Below are 6,000 nucleotides of genomic sequence, written 5' to 3' on the forward strand. Positions count from 1 at the left end.
GAACAGCACCAACCGTCAATACAAACAGATACAGTCCAACATGTGCTAACAGTTAACCTGTCGATTTGGCCACACAAAGATTGAGGTTTCCCCTTGCCTAGTGAAGTACATTTAGGTGGCAGGCTTTAAAAAAAAAAAAAAATAATAATAACATTTGGCATTAAATATCGAGTCTCCAAAGTTGGGAGAGTTGAACATATGATGTCATTTATATAGTGCTTACGCCCAAGTGCTTTACATAGAACATATCTACCTACAACATCATGCAACCAAAGTTGGTACTCGTACATCGACCTCGGAAGGATGAAATGCTGAGTTGGCCTTGCTGGGTTTCGAATCTGCGACCTGCAGACCACACACAGATCTCAGCAGCAAGTGTTCAACACGCTGAGCTATCTTACCGCTGTTGAATTATCTGCATGAACACAATGAATGGAAATCCAAGAAAGTAGGAGGTCATTTATTATGTTCAGTGAGTAAATCCCAGAGCAGCAATCGATACACAGTGCAGCATTTAATGAAAGGAGTGCACAGAACAGAAACAGTGAATGGGACGAAAGGTATCGAGAGCTGGACAAAATAGCTCAGAGTCATAGTTGTTGTTTGCATTGTGGGATTCATAAGACTGCATGCATGAACATGGTAAAAGTCATAACATCAGACGACATGAGGAAACCAAATATCTCAATTGGACCCACTGAAGAGGGACATCCCATAGGAGCGTCAACAGCAGCGAATGCATGCATTACTCCCCAGTAATCAATATTACACCTAGCCCAACTCCCCACAGCGCCCCAGTACGCGAGAGGATTCAGTGTTTTAAAGAGAAACAGAAGTGCAGGTACTCGCTAAGCGACCGTACCGGCTCACCGGTGAGAAGTGCAGGTACACCATCATGAAAAGCATTGGCTTTCTGCTGAGAATGGACAGTACCATGTCTTTCAAATGAAAGAAGGGAGGGTACTTGGGACAGCCAAGTACCTGCACTAGAGGGGAATTCCGGCTCTCAAGACAGGCTTTCAAAGAAAGGTCTGAATTAATCACAACCACCCAGTGACTGCGCTGGGTGGCAGCTCCTACTGGCTCACCTTCCCATGCAGGAGACCTCCTCCTAGTTACTTTATTATATATATATATATATATATATATATATATATATATATATATATATATGGGAAAACAATTGTCAGCCCCTAGACTGCGCTCTGCCTCATTATTGAGCTGGTGCTATTGGGCTAGAGCGGGCTGGGCTCTAAACATTACAAAAAGATGTCAGGAAAAAGGTGCAGGTAGACAGTTGAATAACACCTCCAACTTTAGCCAAAAACTTGCCCAAGCACTCACGACCATATACTAAGTTAAAAATTATATTCCTTTATTGTATCAAAAAGTAGTGCAAAACATCATAAAAAAGCATACAAGGCAATACCTGGTCAGACCAGGCATAAGGCACCACTCACCCCAACAGGTGGAAAAACGTCACGCGTTCCGCTCGACTCGCGAGCTTCCTCAAGCTTGTAGTTGTTCCCAACTGGTGTGTTCTCGTGTTTATATTGACTCATAGGCCATGTCATGTGTTTCTCCCATTAGTTGCTCACGCGTCAAATGATGCACTGTTCAAATTTCACTACGAAGAACTCTATGGTTCTATATGTCGGAAAATCCGCAATCTAGGAGTGGCTAAGGTCTAATAGACCATAGGATGTAGTCTATAAAAATAAAATGCTACTAGATTTGAAATAGAACTAGCGCGTGTGGGTAGCAAACACAGGGGGAGTCAAACATGACATGCCTGAGCGAGAGCGAATTTATATCAACTAGACCTTAGCCACTCCTAGATGGCGGATTTTCTGACATATAGAACCATAGAGTTCTTCGTAGTGAAATTTGAGCAGTGCATCATGTGGCGCGTGAGCAACTAATGGGAGAAACACATGACATGGTCTATGAGTCAATATAAAACACAACACACCAGTTGGGAACAACTACAAGCCTGAGGAAGCTCGTGAGTCGAGCGGAACGCGTGGCATTTTTCCACCCATTGGGGTGAGTGGTGCCATATGCCTGGTTTGACCAGGTATTGCCTTGTATGGTTTTTTATGATGTTTTGCACTACTTTTTGATACAATAAAGGAATATCATTTTTAACTTAGTATATGGTCATGAGTGCTTGGGCAAGTTTTTGGCTAAAGTTGGAGGTGTTATTCTTCTGTCTACCTGCACCTTTTTCCTGACATCTTTTTGTAATATATATATATATATATATATACATATATATATATATATATATATATATAGAAACAAAAGAAGAGGAGAAAGTGAACTGCACTCTCCGCGGTCAGCTAGGAGACAAAAAATTCATAGAAAGACCCAAAATGAGCACAGCTCGCAAAAGAAATTTAAGGTCTTGAAATACTTTAATATGACCAAAGAAATGGACAAAAAATACATAAAAAATGGCTGGGAAGCAGCAACAAAAACAGAGGCAGGACGCCAGTATGCACGACCCACACACAACACGTTTCACACTCAACTGAGTGCTTGTTCACGTGAAGAGAAGAAGGACTAAAGCACTTTTATAGTTTAACCAAAAATAGTCCTTTTACTATTTCCCTGGAACAGCATAGGTGCCTGCACAGACGGGGAAGGCGGCGGCCATATTGGAATGTAATGGCAAAAAATGAACAAAAAGAATGGCCAAGTGGCGCTACAATAAAGCGAGCGCAAATTACATAAAAATGAAAGGATATTGGATAGACCATAAAATAGACACTAGAGCGCGCCTTCCATGTAGGGCAGGACCAAGGTTCCAGGGTACCACCAAATATAATAGTACAAAATTATAATCAAAGATGCACAAACACAGTCGAGAAAGTATTAAATACACAGTACTATTGAATAAAACCATTATATAAAATAGAATGGAAGTAAACATAGCGTCTAGCAACCACATCAAAGGAACAGTGAAATCAATCTGGAGCATCAAGACATAGATGTACATAACAAATGCCGATGAGATGAGCATGATATTAAAAGCAATTCTAGCAGCCAATTAATGTGCAAAAATGCAAAACAAAAGTGACAATGGCAGTATGTGTCAACAAAGCAGATAGCAGCATTCGGGCAAATGGAATAAAGTGCAAATGCATATAATAATAGCAGCATAGGTATGGTATGGTATATATATATATATATTTATTATAGGGCTTCAACAGCCAGCCTATAGTTGAGTCGGACTCCCATAGGAACTTCTTAAAAGTCTATTGTTAATATCTTTTGATTCGAGTAACAGATTTCTCTGAAATTTCGTAAGTAATTACAGACTCGCGCCCCCCCCCACTCTGAAATGTTTTGTAAAGATTCGTTAAACAATGAAAAAGTAATTGAGAAGACAAACATTTTTTTTCTCCAAAGTTGCAGCCTAGTCCTCATTCATTTTCCCATAGACAAACAAGGTCAATATTTGGCAAAGCACACAGCTCAAACTGCTGGACAGATTTGGACCAAGTCCGAAACAACGTGGGCATGAAGCATTCAAAAGCATACTGTTTGTAGTTATTCCGTGCAGTAGTTACTCAAATAGTTGATGGGGAAGAGGGTTCGCCCTTCCCAAAAATAGATAGCTATATCTCTGGTAAATTACCAGGACCGGGTGTTTTTAGAAATGAAACAGCCGCCATCTTGTTTTTCTCTCGATGTGAGAGTTAGCCGAGGTTATAGAAAAATGAAATGTAGGGAAAAACGTCATTTGCAGGTCAAAAAAGATAGAAATGCCATCAGGATAGAGGTGGGGGTGGCTAGAGGGCACCAAGTGCAATTTGGAAGTTGGAAGGCATCTAGGGACTGAGTTTGCAACACAAAGCTTTCTGTAGCCTGGCTATAGCCTCAAATAGCCGACATCTCAAAGCAAACTGAATCACATAAACAGTGTGTGTTGTGGGGGGAAAGGGAGAGGCCACAGGGGGGGTGTGGGGGCCATGTGCGGAGTGGGAGGTGCTGGCACAGATGAGGGGGGCACTTTATGAGGGCCTGGGGGACAGGAAAGCATTTTTGGGCGGTTTTTCCAATATTCTCGACCATTTTTCCAAGATTCGAGGCTATAAAAGGACTACACATAGCCAAGGGCATGTGTAGTTCAGTACCCACAGTTATTGTTTAAAGAAATATATATTTTTATAGTTATAGTGACGTCGGGGATGAAAAATCATTGACCAGTGACACAATAGCCATCCAGGTCTCCCATCCATGTAGTAACTAGGACAGGCACTGCTTAGCTTTAAAGTGAGTAAGGAGTCAGCCCCCTCAGGCCATGTTGCCTGATAAATGAGCCAAAGTTACAAGACCACTTAGAGAAATGGGCTGGCCCTATCCTTGCTTTGAAGCTAAGCAGGGTCAATCCTGCTTTGAAGATAAGCAGGGTCAGTCACGGTTACTGCATGGATGGGCAACCAAATGGTCATACAAATTACTTTTTTTAAACCATGCTATTGTAAGTCCTTGAAAGTTTTGCACTCAGAGACCACTTTTTTACCTTTTGCAGAATAGCATTCTGGTTTTTTTATTCTACCAGTCAATAATACAAATAAAAAAAACAATATTTTTACAGCTACAGTTGGTTTTCCATCCATGTAGTAACTGGTACCAAACCTGCTTAGCTTCAAAGCGAGGAAGGGTTCAGCCCCCTAAGGTCATGTTGCCCAATAAATGAGCCCACCTTACAAGACCATTTAGAGCAACATGGGCTAAGGGGGATGGATCCTACCTCGCCTTGAAACTAAGCAAGGTCGGTTCTGGTTACTGCAAGAATGGGAGACAGTCCACAGTCCCTAGTGCTGTGTGTTTTCTTAGTTTTAAATATCTCATAACAAACGGCATTTGCATTATTTTTTTTTAAACCTGCTACTGTCAGTCCTTGAAAGGTTTGCACTCAGAGACCATTTATTTTGCCTTTTGCTGAATTGCATTCCGATATACAGTCAAGATGGGGGGAGAATAATGCCACAATTGTACACTTTTTGCCTACCATAGTTCTGTAAGAACTTATATAATTGAGTGACACTATGGTATGTGTACTTTTCAAGTTACCATTATAAAGCAGTGTGTTGTTGAAAGCCAGACATGGGGGTGAGGAGGGGAAATGATGGAACAGCAAGCAAGTCATGAGTATTTGCCCACGATGTGGCAAGAGAGTTTACAATCCTGGACACGTGTGCAGTTGTTTCCCCCCCAATTGTGGCGACTTTTCAGGGCACAAGTAAAAGACACATGTGGGTGGACAGCATTACTTTTTTTCCAGAGAGCACACACAACTCCATGGGTTTGTTGAGGTTGGCAAACTTGCTCAATTATTTGGCTACAAGGATTTTACTCAGGTTGTCATGTTCACAGTGCAGACGCTTACCCACAAGACCACAAGCACTTGTTTCGTATTGGGATTTTGTTTTCTGGGGAATATTTCACGACAGATTGCTGGGTTTAAAAGGTGACCACCTTTTATACTTTGCCAGCATATTTATTGGAAGATTTCCTCTCTCAGGTTATTTTTCCGGTGATCATTACATTTAAAAAAAAAAAGTCCAATGCTATTTTGTCTTGCGCACTTTCTTCTAAGGAGAAGGTCAATTGAACTACATTTGTGTATTTCACTTAAAAATATATGTTCACATACTGTGCATAAATAGTATACAGGTGCACTACAATATTGCTCAATTATATAAAGATAAGTCAGAGGGTGCAGGGGAGAAAATAGCAGCCCTGGCACTGGGCTGTCAACTAACAGAATCATGGGAACCGGTGTCCGCAAACTGTGGAACACTCGCATCCCCTGCACTCCTTGTTTGGATTGATAACAATCAATATTTATGGGTGGCAACTGTTTTTCTAAAGAGAAAAATTCAATTGCACGCCATATTTTGTAAAAACAAATTGTAATTGGAAATCCAATGCAAGTTGTGGACACAGGTTTCCATTATTCCGTAAATTCATGCATGCCAGATTTTG

The sequence above is a fragment of the Ambystoma mexicanum genome, chromosome 9 (assembly GCF_040938575.1).
Source record: "Ambystoma mexicanum isolate Mex_15411 chromosome 9, UKY_AmexF1_1, whole genome shotgun sequence".
NCBI lineage: Eukaryota > Metazoa > Chordata > Amphibia > Caudata > Ambystomatidae > Ambystoma > Ambystoma mexicanum.